General features: G+C 34.7%; 1 pseudogene; it reads right to left on the bottom strand.

Annotated features, from left to right (window-relative positions):
- Positions 1 to 9,570: 9,570 nt before the first annotated feature.
- LOC117907854 lies at positions 9,571 to 11,013 on the bottom strand (annotated as a pseudogene).
- Positions 11,014 to 17,849: the final 6,836 nt, after the last annotated feature.

The following is a 17,849-nucleotide window of genomic DNA, read 5'->3' as shown; positions in this document are numbered from 1 at the left end:
CATGTTTGGCTTAAAATTTTAATAGCAATCTTTTATAGATGTGGACCTTCATTGCCATAATTGTTCCACTATTCAGCTATAATAAATAAAATGCATACTTATTAATCACTATGATATATTTAACAAAAAAATGATGATGATTTCTTATTTGTAATAGACGTAAATGTATTGAGTACCTGGAAGAGATTGATTTAATGCTTTCTTTGTAAGTTCACTTCTAAATTCTCCTTGGCCGTCAACAAATAATTTCACCTACATCATTAACATTTTTTTTTGTTAATGCACATTACATATACAAAATGTATTATATAAAGGTCACGAACTATTATTATACCTTGTTAATAGATTTTTCTTGTCTATCCAAATTTGGCTTTAATCTCTTGATAACCTCCTTTAATCCAATTTTAATTTATGGATGGTTGGAGAAATGCTTTGAATATTGGAACATTGGATTTAAAAAATATGCTGCCATAAGTTAAATAATGATCAATTTATAATAATTTTTACTTGAAAAAAAAATAAAATATATATAAAGAATTTTTTTTATTACCTATAACATGCAAATGTCTGTGCAATTGACCTTCCTACCTTCTATCAATGACTTCCCAATACTTTTCCCATTGCTTGACCAATGCCTTGATAGCTAATTTAGCTCTATCCATTGCTTCCTAAATGATTGAAAGTGTGGCCTTTTTATCTTGATCAACCAATTTCAATACTTTGATGAGAGGTTCCATAATGGTTTGAACTTCCCTTGCCTTCTTCCAAAATTGATCAATTAAGATAAGGTTGGATGCCTTATCTCTTAGATTTTTTTCTGCTCCTATCTTTATTGAATTCACACCACTCATTTGTTGTGCACATTCTCTTCAAATCAGCCTCATAACGTGTAAGACTCTGAAGTGAAATAAATTCAATGGCAAAATGGGTTGTTCCTGGCCTTAACAGATCTCTATCCTTAGTGAACACTTTCATAAAATTCAATACTTTCAAGCTATTATAAATAAATCATGTGATCATCTTGGCTTGATCTAATGTCTCCTTAATCTGCTTCATGCTTGCAATATCTTCAAGCATTAAATCAATATAGTGGGTTGCACAAGGAGACCAAAACAAATGTTTCAGCTTCTCCATAAATAACATACCGACTGCTTTAAAACTTACCTCATTATCAGTGACTACTTGAACAACATTTTCCTCCCCAAATTTATATTTCAATTAGTCACATGCCTAACCATTATAAGACAAATTTTATGTTTTTTTCTCATAAGAGATTTGATTTGGAGGAGCTTTTTCTATAAATGATATAGCATTACTCTTTCAAAATATGAGTTGCATATAAAGGTATTAAGACTTGAAGTCATACGGATGAGACTCAAGATGGAAGGCAAAAGTTTCTAAATGAGACTTTAATATTTGATACTTTTAATATGTCATCTATCCTTTTGTTTTATTCAAAATAGTCTTTCAAACTTTATCTTTATCCTTGAATTGTGAAAAAGAAACCCCTTGTTTAATTTGTTCACCAAAAAAAAAAAAAAAAAAAACTTATAGATTTCCTTTTTATTGTAAAGGAATGGAGATTTTTGTGTTTATATATGAAAATGATGATGTTATATTTGGAATTGTATGTGTGATTAAGACATGTTGCTTTTACGGCTCTGGTAATCTTTGATAATTGTCAGAAGTAAGATTTTATTCTAATAAACTTTAGGAATGGTAATAAGTTGATTTCAATAAAATCATTTCTTTTTTCTTCACCATTTATTTCTTTCTTAAGATCTTATACACCATATAATTGCACACTTAACAACAATTAATTTATTGTCTTCAACATTGTCTCATTTCAAGGTTTACATTGCTTTGATTAAAATTAATTGTTTCAAATCCAAAATAATGTTATGTCTTCTTTTCCTTCTACTAAAATTTAATTGATTTCTTAGTTCTTTCGATTCTTTTATTAGGTTAATATGTTGGTATATGCAAACAACTATTCTTGATTTTTTTTTTTTTTTTTTAGTGTTTTGAGATAGATGAAATGCCATTTTAGGACTGACCCTAATTGAAAATAAGCTTATGAAAATAATTGTGTAAACTTTCAAATAAAGGTCAACGTCATCTAGAAAGGGAGGTGAGTAATCTTCCAATATGAATAGAGGTAGGAAAGATGAAATAATGTTATCTCCCATTGTGATGAAAACATTTAAAGACAATTTGTTTGTTATCGAAACTATATGTCAATATTTCGAAACAAAAATATTTCCTCCCTAAATGTAAGTGGAAATATTTGGAGATAAAATTATTTCATTGCAGAAACTCTATGTCAACATGGTAGAGATGAAAATATTTCGTCTCCTAATGTATAAAGTAACATTTAGAGATGAAATAATTTCGTTGCCCAATGAAATTTTGTGTCACCAAATGGTTTACTAGATATTTGAAAATCTAATTCCCAACAAAACATTTTACTTTACGCCACAAAAAACACTTGTTGGCAAATAGTTTTGGCCATGAGATTTCATTTCGTCATTGATATGTTTTCCTAATGAAATGTAATTATTCGTCTCTAAAACTATATGACACAATTGTGGAGACAAATTATTTTTTTTTCAGGAAAGCCTTTTAACCAGAAAAGAATATTGTTGGAGACAAAACATTTCATCCTTGATCATTTAATTTGTTGTAGTGAAGGTCTCTTTTTTTATGGCGTTCTAATGGTGCTTGAATGATCTATTTAATTAATCCATATCCCCTTAACAAACTTTATTTGCCCATAATTCATGTTTTTATATGAAACCCAACATAATCAAGTTTACTTCATATTTTCTATTGTTTGTTAGTCTATTGGCTCACCCATCTATGTGTCTTGCTAATGGTAGGTTTGAAGCAGATTATATTGAGGATATTACTCACGTTATTTTGATGAGATTTAGCCAAAAACTCTTACATGTTGACAAAAAGCTCATTGGGATGGATTATCATTTACAAGAAATGGAAAAAAAATTTCCACTGATGATTGACCCAATATCAAATGATGTTCGCATGGTTGGGATCTATAGATTTGAAGGAATTGGTAAGACAACCATTTCCAAAGTTTTATATAATCGAATTATCGCACAGTTCATGATTACTAGCTTTCTTGCTAATGTTAGAGAGGATTCCAAAAGCCAGCGCCTACTTTCTTTACAAAAACAACTCCTTAATGATATCTTACCAAGAAGAGGAAGAATTTTATAAGCAATGTTGATGAAGGGATCAGTATGATAAAAGACAAGCTTTGCTTTAAAAAAGTCCTTCTTGTGCTTGATGATGTTGATCATTTGAACCAATTGGAAGCCTTAGCTAGTGATCATAATTGGTTTGGATTAGGAAGTAGAATTATTGTAACAACTAGAGATAAGAATCTATTAGAGGTACATGAAATGGATGCATTATTTGAGGCTAAGAAAATAGATCACAAGAAAGCTATTGAACTCTTTAGTTGGAATGCTTTTAAACAAAACCATCCCAAAGAAGATTATAAAAAACTTTCAAACTCTATAGTACATTATGTTAATGGTCTTCCAATGGGTCTTAAAGTTTTGGGTTGTTTCTTATATGGCAAGACAGTAAGCTAGTGGGAAAGTGAATTGTATAAACTAGAACAAGAACCTAACTAAGAAATTCAATGTGTGCTTAAGAGAAGTTACAATGAATTAGATCATACACAAAAGCAATTTTTAGACCCTCCATTTTTGTCCATTTAGCACATGTCTCTAAGTTCACTTCTAGTGCTCCACAATAGTTCTTTGATGACCCATTACTACTCATGTAACTTACCGTTTTTGAGCCACTTTGGAGACTTCAGTTGAGGGGTTTATCCGGCTCCACATTATGACCATGGCAGTCTTTCAAGTTTAGATTAGACTTCACTTAGGTGCACTTTAAGTTTGACTTAGTTAGGCCCACCTAGTCTCACCCTAGGCCCGTATAGGTATACCCAGTCTATTAAGCACCACCTTAGACCCATTTAGACACCTTAAGCCTGTCTAAGTTCACTTAGGCCCACTTAGGTCACTTAGGCACTTTTAAACTTACTTTTTATATGACTTGCATGATTGCATGGCCTACATGACTTGTGTGGCTTTGTATGAATGTCTTTATTATTTTATTATAACTTTGTGAACTCATATTTCTTGGTTTTTTTTTTTTTTTTGGGTGGTCGAGGAAAGGGGCTACATCTATTTGGAAGGAGAATCACCTGAATTTTGAAAAAATGGGAGGTTTTATTTTTAGAGGGACAACACATATATTATTTTCATGGGGAGATCGACTATAGGAAGAAAAGAAAGGAAAAAAAATGGAGGTTTTCAAAGGGGGACTGGCAGCACGTATTAAGAGGAGGGGAGAAAAAGAATTTCATATTGCCTTGGTAAGAGGAAAAAGAAATCATGTTCACCGACCTTTGGTGGGATTTTGCAGAAGGAGAACCGATCTCACTTGAAGTTAAGGAATACTTCTTAACGTCTGGTTATTCCATGTACGCTTCTTATTACTCTCGGAATTCTTATTTATATTCGATTTCTCCTTCTGGTCATTTCAAAGTATTTAATATTTTATTGATTGGTGTGGACGAAAAGGGCCACAAATTGTTACGTTGAAATTGGTTCTTGGTCTGTTTTCTATGTTCTTCATTCTTTTAATGTAATTGATTCCATCTGAAAATAATTTTCATATGTGTCCATCTTCGGATTAATGGTAGAAATCATACCCTGCTTTTATTTAGATCATATTTTGAATCATTCCCTTGTTTTAGCCCATGGTTTGGCACTTGAAATGAAGCTATTCACGTTAATTAATTGCTTTTATGCTCATTCTTCCTTTGAGTTTACTCCATTTTCATCTATGTTCTATGTTTCTTTTTTCGTATGGTGCTCGAGTCTTTGTGTTCTTGGGCATGTTTCGAGGGAATGCTAGAAGTGTTGGTATGAAAGATGAGGTGTGCAGCAAATCCCAGCGTACTCAGTGTGTTTCTGTGGGTTGACAAGGAAGATTGAGTGATTCTTGAATTCAGTTAAAGGTATGATTTCTTGATAATGTGGGAGTCATCAGGAAGACTTAATGGGACCGACGCAATTGAAAATGGATTCTGAAGACTAAAAAGTGATAACCTTTGCTGTCTGTTTGGTTCGATAGATTCAATTGTAGTAGACATCGATAATAAGCAATTCGTCCAACTCTGCATCTCATATGTGATGGATATAATTCATAAGATATTGGAAAATTTTGAAACCTACTGCTTATTTTTCAAGTTTTTTTTTCACCAAGCATAGCCTATACATAACAACTCTCCATCATTGCTAATAATATATATATATATATATATATATATATATATATATATATATATATATATATATATATAACCACCCCTATACCATCCGTACACATTTTCTTTTATTAAATAATAAAATACCCATCAAAATCTAATAACACAAAGTCTTACCATAATTAAATAATACAATACTCAAGTACCCATGAAAGTCTAATAATATAGAGTCCTGCTACTATTAAATATTACATACCCAAGTATCCATCAAAGTCTAATAATAGAGTATGTGAAAGTCCACCACTAGATTTCAACCATGAAATCCTTACATAATGCTACAAAAAGTGAATGCATAGTTCCCACACACATGCAACCAGTGCACACGCATTTTTATTTTTTTTTTCTAATCCCTTAAGCCACAATTAACAATATATTTGTTTACTTTTTTTTTATATATATAAATTAACCCTAGCCTAAATCGAAATCTTCCAAAGAATCATATTTTTTTTCCATCTAAAAACTTAAGATTTCCAAATTTCCAACAATAAATCAAAATCTTAAATTTTCACTATTTTGATATTAAAACGAATTAAAAAAAATAAACTAACCCTAATCTAGATTTGAGTTTTCCAAAAAAATATCTAATGTGCTTGAAATTAATTAATGAATCTAAAATATTAATCTAAGGGTTAGAAACTTACCTATAGAGTTCTGTTCTTCAAACCCTGAAATCCGACTTCAACCTTACATTCTTTGAAATTTTGTGAATATGAATACTATTCAAAAAAGAATAGGAAGAACATAATTTCTAATTTATACCTAGGGCATTTATTCATAAAATTACATTTTTACCCCTCTTTCAATTTTGTTAAATTGATTAATTAATTAATTTAATTATTATTAATATTTTCCTAAATTACCCTTAAAAAAAACTTGGGTGTTACACATAGGCTATCTGAGAGCCTTCTCCTCTGTTTTATCTCCTTTCACAGAGTGCCGACCTGCCCATCTCCTGATCATGAATGTTATTCCTCTTCCTTGAGATGCCAAGAAATTTGTAAAGGCTCTCCATCCTATGGTGCTGAAGGCGACATTCTCAATTTAGAAAGACTCCCAACTTGCTTATTGTAGTTGTGAGTTTCACTACATATATCCTTCTGTCATTCAGCATACTTATTCTGGAGTTAAGAATACAGGGGATTCTATTATTGAGTGTGCAAAGCTGCCCTCAGCACACGCTGGCTCTCCTGTGCATAGTGGTTCGGGGAGTCTCAATGATTGGATATCACATGTTTCAAGACAGGAAACTTGCTGCAAGGAGAGGAGTGGGGTTTCTCAAGATGCTCTGTCATACAACATAATTGATAGTAAGGAAATCCAATATGAAATACCTAATTGTAGTACTACATTTAGTTTTGCTGTAGGAAATTTTAACTATGCTTCAGATTATACCAATGGCTTGAATCTTAATCACCTTAATGGTGAAACTGAAGCTCAATTCAAGCACATGGGAGTGGAAATTCATTCTGAATTTGCTTCAAACAGCATGGTCACAGAGAACTCAGATATAGGTTTGCGAATTTATGGACCTGCAATTGAAAAGAGTATAGGAAACCTAGTTATAGGAGGAAAATATTCATGTACATCTATGCTAATATCTCTCAAAGATGCAGACGTATCTTCACACGATGTCAATCATACAGAGTCCAGCATCTATCAAATTCCTGATGTCGTATATGAAACTAGTGAAGATTACTCAGCTGTGCAGTACTGTCAGTGCAGATGGTTCACTTCTTTCCGATTCTTCAAGTCAATATGTGCCTCATTGTTTTGATCTTCAATTTATGCCAAGCAGTGAAGAAATGCTTATCAACATGAAGGATGAAAATGAGGAGCATTCAGTTGAGAATACATGCTTAAACAATAAGATGAATTTATCTCAAGATGCAAAAGCACCTTAAAGACAGTACTTGTTAGATGGCTCCCTTCATACCATGACATGGGGCTGATTGAGGACTTTTCACTGTACTAGTTAGTGGTGGATCTGAAATTTTATTTTCTCCAATGTCCTTCATCAAGAACCCCCTCACCCCTCTTATAGCTTCAGACCATGAGCCAGTTCTAGGCTACTCACAGTGTTAGCCCCAACTTCACTTTTGAACTTGTGGTTCGAAGATTGGTGGTAAATGCAGTGCTTTTTGCGATTGTCCAGCAAACACAATGGCCATCACAGTAGGGGATTTTGTCTATGTTTTGCAGCCATTGGAATCTTTAGATGGTGTTCTTCCAAGACGATGTGAGTTGAGAAGGCTGTACATTGCAAAGACTTGATTTCCTGTGTGATGCACAGTTTCCAGGCATGAAGTTTAGATGGAAAGGGAAGACTGGCCAAGACTGGTATATGAGGTCATGGAGAAATGCCAGTAACCCATCACTTGGAGACTTAGCTTATTAAATTGAGGGTGTTGGGTCGCCTTAAGTTATTTGTCACAGATTAGAGAAGAAGTTCCATGCTGGGCCATAATACATGGTGGTATTTCAACAATTAAAACTACATTTTTTAAACCTTCTATTGCACATAATGTAGATGGGTTGAATCATTTTTATGAGCTTGATGACAATTGATTATTAACTAGACTTATTTTGAATAAATTGGGTTTGTACCAACTCTTTGTGTTAAGCGAAAGGAGCATGGAGTGGGCTATTGTATAATGACCTACGTAATAATTATGAATGTTGTGGTGCTAAAAGCATTAGTAGAATTAACAAATGGCCTTTTGTGAGTGCCTGGATGGTTCATTTGAAAATCACCAAATCAATGAGACTCTTTTCATTAGACCAATGGATACATTAGGAGGCATTGGATTACCAAAAGGGAGAAGGGTTTGTAGAAATTGAATTTTTGGAATTGCCTGACATGTTAAATTTTTGAAGTAAAAAAGAGAATTAACTTTGAGAAATGTGAGGACAACAGTTCTTCAAGAACAGTTTTTGTACGACTTACAATAATCAACTCAGTACTGAAGGCAACAACTGTTTGATCTGGTATGGATATCTGATTGATGTCTGAGAGTTTATTGAAGATACAAAGAAAAACATCTACATCGGATTTCAGCTTTTGAATTAGGTCCAAAAACTCATAAGGGCTCCAAGAGCACAAGGATGAAGTTATTTTGATGTCCAAGCTCCAACACCTCGATTTTGTCAAGCTTTTGGTTTGTCATATTGAAGAAGAAAGGATGTTAATCTATGAATATGTGCCCAACAAATGCCTAGACTATTTTATTTTTTATCAGAAAAGAAGTGCATTTGTGGACCCCTCATTTCAGCTCAATGCGTTTCCCACTCGATGGCGAACTCGGTTTTTAATTTGAAAATTTGATTTTATTTGATTAAAAATTGACTTGGAGTCGCCACTTATTTTTGTTTTATTTTTAAAGGAAAAACAAAATAAGAAAGAAAACCCTAAGTGCAACTCCTTATTTTGGAAAAGGTGGTCTACGAAAAACCAGATCGGGTTCGGGGATCAAGTTACTTGTCGGGAAGGTACAGTAAAGACCGTAGCACCCCTCTAAGTCCTTAAAGTCAGGTCTCTACTAATAGAATGAAGCTAACGTGGCAGTCAATAGGAAAGTCAATGGATGCTCAAATCAATCATGCACCTATGAGAATCGGAACATGTATAGAAAATAACCAAAATATGAGTGAAGGCGTACCTGGGCCGTGAACCACAATGCGCTATCGAGAAATGGGGTTAGTGAACAAACACAGAATAATAATGTGCATGTCAAGGAACAGAGTAAATCAATCACACATGGCGAACAAATCAATCAATCAATCAATCAGAATCATGAAATCTCATATGTAGGGCCCCCACCAAAGCCCGATTCATTTTTTGCATGAATCAATTTCATAAATTCCCTCACTTGGAATTATGAAATTTAATTCTAGCTTACTTTAAAACATTTTAAAACAAAGAAGATCTGAAAATTACTCATCGGAAAGGAAGATGGCGGCAAAGTTTTATTAAGAAGCGGGTTTTCAGAACTTCAAAAAGAAAATGTTAAAGATGAAGAAAATTTGGAGAATTCAGAATTATTTAAAAACCGAAATTTAACAAATTATTTACAAAGTGAAGTTCAAGAAACTTATTTTCAAAATCAAAGAAGGGAGAATGAGAGGAGGGAGCATGTGGTCCAAAAATGAGCCATGCATAGGTGGCCATGCAAGAGGTGTGGTATCCTGTAGCTTCTCTTCTCTGGAGTTAATCATGCAGTCATATTCTTCACTAAATTGTCTGATCAGAGCTCACCAAAGTTCCTCAACAGTCCTGTAATTGTCCAATATCTCATGGGCAAACGAGCTTCCTCTGAGGAGTCTTGCCTGCTCAATGTCAGAAAACTTAGAAAATATATGTCTTCAGGTATAGACCACCCAAAGACATCAAAATTCTACTTGATCCTTGATTCATGTGTGCTCTTGAGAAGCACACTACGACCCATGTCAACAGATCGCTGGTACATTTGGCAAGATAACTCCCCATGGGTCACATGGAACTGTGCAAACATAATGGCAGGGTGGAAGCGCCATCAATTTGAGATCAGAAGAATTCCAAGCTGAGTCATTCGGATTATCCTCGGTCTGGTTAAAAACACCTAACAACTGATCGAATCATTGGCCAGTATAGTCAACATGCATGTCAATATACCTAGCACCAGGTACCTCCACTAGAACCCATATATGAATTCTTTTTTCTTTTTTTTTCTGTAGGACCTTTGCATTTGTTGAGCCACTGATGAACCACAACAGTTCTTCAACAACCCCTCACCCAAAGTACTTTCTTAGTTGTAAGAAGCGGAAAAGTTTTTAGCAGATTAAACCGCATCTGGCAACCAAACTTTGATAAAGTAACATTCCCTGTACCATCATCCCTTTAAACACCATTCGAGATGATGTCTTCAACCAATCTCTGATAAATATATTTCCCATGCCTCTCAAAGATCGTCTTGGGCAAGAAAAACAACTTCTTTATTTCGAATTTAATGGATTCCAACCCACTGTCACCATCGTTCTGGATTTGGGATTCGTCTGCAGAATTTCTCACATGAACATAAATCATGAAAGAATAATGAACATTGTTTTCTACCAATGGGAAGGATGAGTATCAAGGCTGGAATACCAAGGAGTCAATAACAGAGATGAAAGTGTCACATTCGAAGCTTGTCTCAATTTATGCAATGTGGATAGCATCAAATCCAGGTGCATCGAGAGCTTCCTTTAGTATCTGACCACTTCCTATAACAAACACTTTTTCAATGGACAGACAATAGGGAGATGTAGCTAGTAGTTCTAAAGCAGCAGCCATGCTTCTACATATTACCACATTCTCTGCAGTTGCAATATCAAAACTTCTAGGACGAGTCAGAATAACATTTAGGCGGTTAGGCAGAGGCCAATGCTCAAGAGGAATACTTTCCCATGTCTTTCTACCCATTATGACGACATTTTTTCTTCACAGTATCTGATACAGTCATAGTAACATCCTTGAAAATTTTCAGGTCAAAAGGCAAACTCCGGTGTAGTTTCCCATCCTTACCAATACCCATATCTCGAGTTGCAGTCACAACAACTTAGTACGTCCTTCGTGGATCAGACTGTATATTGACATTGCTATTAGAAAGGCTCACCACAGCGTCGCCGGCCATAATTGAATCTTGAACCAAATGAAGATTTAAAGAGGTTGACTAAAAACTGAGAATGCAGAACCAACTTTTTCAAAAGTGTATAAGAACCAGAGGAAATCTGGGAGGACAACTCAAAATCCAAAAGCATGGCTGACGCGGAGTACCAGATAGAGGATCAGCTCCTCCTGATCATTGTGGTCTCTGATCAGAAACACATGGCCATCATGCTGATGCCCTTCTTCTTTCTGCTCCATTGACGGGACGATCCTCCGTCTCTTAATTCAAAGGGCTTCATAAATACCTATAGATGCACCACTCGGTGTTGCAGCGCTACCTTTGGTGCCATTTAATGGATCAATATCCACCTCGACGATTAGATTGCCATGAATGTTGGAGATATGTCTCGCCTTTAAGAACTGGATAGTGGCTATGTTGAGCTCAGTTCTGCTCTCGAAATCTGAGGGAAATGTAGGGAGAGCCTGGGAGATTTCACCAGGGAGAGACCACGCACAGTAGGTCTTCAATCGCATGTGAATGAGAAGGAATTGAGCCGAGAATGAGGTGGTGGTTATGGCCATGCATATGAAACGGGTATGAATGGGGTACGAGGCAACTGAGTTGAAAGAAAGTTAGGATGGATGTGGTGGTGAGAACAATGTGGAAATCTAGAGAGAGAAATAGGTTTTGAATCTGTAGTCAAATGAGTACATGCAGGGGAGATATGTGACGTGGGTATGGCAGATAATGGAGTTAGAAAATGGGTATGATTGTATAGGTGAATATAAAAATGAAATTGGAGAATTAAGTGGTGAGGTTTAGTGAGAAACGGGTGTAGGAAACTAGAGAGAGAAAAGGTGATGGGATGAGAATGGGTATATGCATGGTGTGTAAAGAGAAGGGTGATCACCCAAGTGGATCACATTCTTCAAATTTAAGTGGCACTCCAAAATCTTCTTTGCAAAATTCTTCTAGGACATTTGGGTAAAAGCTCTGTTTCCCAAGGTTCTGAACCGGATGCACAGCTTATTTAAAATATGAACAGTCCGCTTCTTCGCCTGCCACCATCCCTAGGCTTGGATCTGAACTTTTTGGTGGCAGCGTGTGTGTAGGGTTGGGAAAGCTTGTGCCTCACATATCCATAGAACGTGCAGTCCATTAAATCTAGAAGTTGCTCGAAGTCCAATATGCTTACTGCCACGCCACAGAACCTCCCATACTTTTGGATTGGAATTAGAGAAGAGAAAGCCTCCCCTTTTAACAGAGAATTTTTAGGACGTCCACCCACTGTTCCTTCTTATTATCTTCATAAGCATTCTCATCAGCTCTATCTCAAATATCCCAATTATTTAGGCCCAAAAGAAACCCCATAACTGTCATTCTGCACAGCCTTTAGGTGGACAGCTATGCACGCCCCTTTGAATATATGAACATGTGTATTATGAGGTGGATAAAGAATTTGTGGGCACACGTGGAATAAATTAGTAACCATCTGGGTCATTGTTCAAACTGTGGCACCCGCACTACAAATCGACTCACTATTTGTCCCTCCCATGGGCTAGTGGGACCATCTTGTGAGATACATATCATTAAGCATCACGCCTTCCATACATTCTTTTATGCACTTTTCTATCAGTCCATCATATTCAGACCCATTCCCCCCATCAGCACGTGGAATCCTCTTAGTCAAGGATGATGCTGCTTCACCCATTTGAATGTCGCTTCTTGGCTGTGACTCTGGACCTCTGGCTGAACTTCAAAATGTCACTGACCAGGCTAAAGTTGTTGAACCATTTGGATGCTCTTATGATCAATCATGTTATTAGATGACCTCCGAACCTTGAGAATAAGCGTTCCTGGTGAGAAGTCACTACCAGCCCTAGTTCTTCTCTCTCTCATGGCCCATGCGCCAAACAAAACCCAGGAATAAAAGGCAACCACAGAAGAGAAGAAACCATAGGAAAGAGCAGGAAAGAAAACCAAATAATAAAAAAAAATCCTCAAATGAAACTTCACTGAATGGGTCGTCAATGAACCCTTTGGTTAAGTGAGAAGAAAAACCACATCTCATACGAATATTGGCGTGATTCACAGGTATTTCACAACAAATGCAAGGTTCACTAGGATTAACAATGGCAAATATGAATGCAAGATTGTATCTCAAACAAACAAACAAGTGGCCTTCAATATCCACCCCAAACAGATCAATGAGTATTCAAATATTCACAAAAGACAAAAAAAAGTGATGATCATACCTGAAAGCTTCTTCTCCAACTAGGCGTCTCTGGCTACAACTCACTGCTCCGTTTTTCTGGTTCTCCCCCTCCCAGCTTGCTTCTCTGGTTTTCCACCTCTTTCCCAATAGCTTTCCCCCTCAATCTCTCCCTGCTATCCTCCTAGAAAGATGAACCTCTGCTCTAAAATGTCTCTGTAAAAACCAGTCTCTCAGAATCCCATCCCAAAAAATGACCGTGAAAACCTCTCCCTTTCCATTGGAAAATCTCCCCACTAAAAACAGCAAGCAATTCCCCTCTTCCTTTCTTCTACAACTAAAAAAAAATCCTCCCTGCAACTTTTAGCTAAAACTTCCCCTTTCACAGCAATGGATACCTCTCTCCCTGCACTAGCTTGCTACCTCTGCTCCCTCTCTCGTAACCCCCAACCCCTAAAAAAATATCTCATAACCGCCAGGCAATCCCCTCACCTACGACGCTCCTCCAAAACGGTCTGCAGCTTTTGCAAATTCCATCTTGCCACGTGTCAGGCCTCCATTGGCTCTCCAAAAGCACTACCTTGATACCTTACCAGCCAATCCCGAAGTGACACGCGGCCTCCTAGAAATGCTCCATCTGGCCAAATAAGCTGCAGCAAATTCAAAAGGAAAGTGCTCCCAAAATGGGGGTCTACAGCATTATTGGCTTGGGAAAAGATGCTTTAAGATTGTCATGGCTTTTGCAGCAATATGTTACTTGACAGTGGCTGCAGCACCGACAATAAAACTGGAATCGCTCCGATATCAATTATCCAATTTGCGGTCAACATTCTCTTTTGGAGGGCAAGCACTTGGAAGGATCCATGTATACCTGCAAATGGTTCTTTCTCAAGAAAGAGCTTGGCATATGTGCATGTCAGTGTACTCAGTATATAAAACAGGTGTAATAACTCTACGCAGCAGTCCATCATCTTAAGAAGGTGTACAAGAAACATACTCTTGTAAAAGTTCAGCTGAAGAGGATTCCATCCGAATGCTACCTGAATCTACTTCTTTCCAGATAGTCTAGGGGATGATCTGATCCTTGAAGTTAAGGACTCCAAGGGGAAGCATGCTCAAGTGGCTACTATTGCTGAAGATCCAGGTGACAAACTACGTTGGTGGTTTGTTTATCTTTTTGGGAAAAATACAACTTTATATAAATTATTCAACATCTTTGGATGAAAATAACCTTAAGTGTAGCTCTGTGGCATATGACCTGGTACTTGAAGTTACCATGAAAATTCAGCATTTTCAACAGAGAAATTTATTAATCCATGGATTGCTCTTTATCTTTCTTTAATCATTTGTTATGTGAAAACACACACATGAAAGCCTAAGATTAGTGCCAAAGGGAAATAATGGTGTATCAGACTTAACAATGGATTAAATGAAGTTTAAAACATTGGCATTGAAATCAAAATACCCTCTAATGTTAGTTGAGATTAGGGGATGGTACAATCCATTCCTTGATACTAGGTATTCTTGGTAGTTCTTGATCCCTGATTATTTGAGGTTTTTCATTGTTAAAAGCTTAAAAATCCTATACCTAAACCCAGATTTCATATCCATTCATCTATTAAGTAATTCAAAATGAATAAAACATTAAAGTAAAAATATCAACACAACTTTGAGGTATGGAAATCAGGTTGATCATGTTTGATAATACATTCTAAATACCTTATGCTCAAAGTTGGATTGTGGATACCTCATCTTGAATCATTTGAGTTGGAAATCAATAATGCTCTTGAAATTTAATTAGATTTATTTTAGTGAATTCAAATTTATTCAAATCAATTTCATATATTCTCAAATTAAAGAATTATATAATATATATATATATCACTTAGTTTTGACAACTTCCATTGGCCAGTTCATTGAGGACAATACTCAAAGTACTACGAAAATCGTAGTAACTCCATTTCTAGTTTTATTAGCCAAAGTTGCTATATAATTGATGTTTAGTATTTAGGACAATAGAGATTAGCAATCATCCCCTAAGAATGATTCTTCCTCCTTAGATTTTTTATTGTTAATATTTTTCTCCTTGAATTCTTTACAATAAATAAGTCAAATCACATGCAAGAATGAATGCATCAAACACTCTCTAAACAAGTATATTAATGCAATTCATATACAAATCTAACAATACTCCCCAATAAGAGTTTTCATTAATTCCAACTATTTTAAACACAACTCCAAATGCCCTTTACTTTGAACTTAAAAAAAAAAAAAAAAAAAAAAGCTGAAAATTCTAAAATCATTAATTTCAAGGATAAGACCATCAAATTTCAGCTCAAATTGCCTACTAGTCCACTCATTAAAATAGGATAAATTTCTCATCCAAGATAAGCACCAAGAAAATTAACTAATGAAGAAATAGAGAGAACAAGGCGATAACACCAAGATTTGATGTGGGAAATCTTTGAAGAGTTCAAAAATCACGAGCCTACAAGCAATCAAAACATCCACTATGAAGAACCAATAACTAAGTACAAGGTTTTAGATAATTCAAGTCCAGTAATCCTTCCAAGACCACTTGACTAACACCCTTTAACTTCAACTATCCACCTTCTTCTTTCGAAGCACACTTGGAGTTCACACCAAGCTCAATCTCAACCTCTTCTTGAACTCGCACAAATGAAAATGGATTTTAACTCAAACCTAAACCAAATAAAAACAAAGGAAATGGATGGTAGAACCCTAATGAATTAATTCATAATTATTTTATTTTTTAAAAAATCCAATAGGAAAGCTAACTTGAAGATAAAAAATGGAAAGGATTTTCTTGTCAACCAAACAAAACCACTATGCATTAAAAAGAAAGCTCAAGGGAGTGAGAAAATGATTACTAGTGTTCTTCACAACCTAAAAGGAAAATATGGATTTAAAAAGGAAGGAGAACCCTTAATCCAATGGGTAAAAAGTGATCCAATAGTATATAAATCAATTTTACATAAATCTTTTAATGTTTTTTAATGCCTTTTATAATTAAATTTCAGTGTAGTTTGTATCATATGTAGCTATTGCATTAGGTTTTAAGGTAAGCCACAATTTGAATGTGTTTTCGTTCTTAAAGTTCTTATTTTATTAGTACATCCTAGTGAGCATTTTACATGTTTATTGACTTCCTTTGGTGATTTTCCAAGATTCATATGTCATTTCATTTAGAGAATGAACAAAGTTTTGGATTATCATTTATTTTGCTTTTACATATAGATAGTATCGAATAAATACCTCTTAGTAGAGGTTTGATGATTTGATTAGTAACTTACACCAATGGTCACTTTTTTTATAGAATATAATCTAGTGTAAGATAAATACATGTTTGAATTTAAATCAATTGATAGATCTCTCTCTAATTATATGAATTCAAAAACACATCTTGAATTCAATTCAAACAACCTTACCCAAATATGGGTAATGAATATAGATCAAGTCCAAAATCGATTTAGAATTTATTCTCTCATTCACATTGGTTTCCATAAAATGAACTTTCTTCTCTAAATCTCATGCCTAGTCTTCTCACCATATAAAAAAAATGTGCAACATGATAAGAAGATGAAAAATATGAGTGCTTATGTTAAATCTCCATCTAACATAACACATAACTAAAAAAATATCTCATCTAGACCCTAAGCTCACTAAAAACACTAGATCAAATATTTTTAACCTATATATATATATATATATATATATATATATATATAATTGTTTACACTATGAGCTATAATAAAGATGTGTTAGTGACAATAATCCTTAGTCACTCACGCAATCCATTAAAACTTAACAACTTTCTAAACATGTCTCATTGGATTGTATCTATCATAACCCTTGGATAACATGCTAAGTTAAAGAAATCTAACCCTTATTTCATGACATAGTTTTAAGTTCAAGGGTATAAGATCTATTTAATAGTTCATTAGGGTTCACATATAGTTGGAGCAAGGACATATCCAACCACTCCCTTAAATAGTCATAAATAGCACATATAGTATATATATATATATATATATATATATATATATATATATATATATATATATATATATATATATATATATATTATGTCAAACTCGTAGCTAGGATGACTTTATCACGTTCATAAGTTGTATGAATCTTAGTCTATTTTCCTCAAAAGTGATTAACTTGAGATTTTTAGCCTAATCACTTATCAAAGTCATGTCTAAGATCTTGCATTCAACTTCATTCATGGTTTATGAAATTGTTGAATAATTTCATATTTGATTGTTACAAGTGTTCCTCTTAGCCCAACTAAGGCAATTAACATTCTAAATTTGATTGATTTTGCTAGGTTTTTGAGTGACAAAAGAATTATCATCTTGCTTCTTGTTTGAACATAACCATTTAAGGGGCCAATGTAAGCTTGATGAAAAAAAAAAAAGGAAACAATTTATGCCATATATGGTATTAATTATCCAAGGAATTCACATTCATAATGCACACATGCAAACAATACTCATAGCTAAAAATGTTAGTAAAAAATTATATCCAAATATACATCAAAATTTATGGAGTTCTAAACTTCTAACACGAGTCTACAAAATATCTCTCATAATAGTTTTAGTAAGAGGATCGACCATCACAT

The sequence above is a fragment of the Vitis riparia genome, chromosome 18, assembly GCF_004353265.1.
Source record: "Vitis riparia cultivar Riparia Gloire de Montpellier isolate 1030 chromosome 18, EGFV_Vit.rip_1.0, whole genome shotgun sequence".
NCBI lineage: Eukaryota > Viridiplantae > Streptophyta > Magnoliopsida > Vitales > Vitaceae > Vitis > Vitis riparia.
This window is presented reverse-complemented; position numbering and strand designations above follow the sequence as displayed.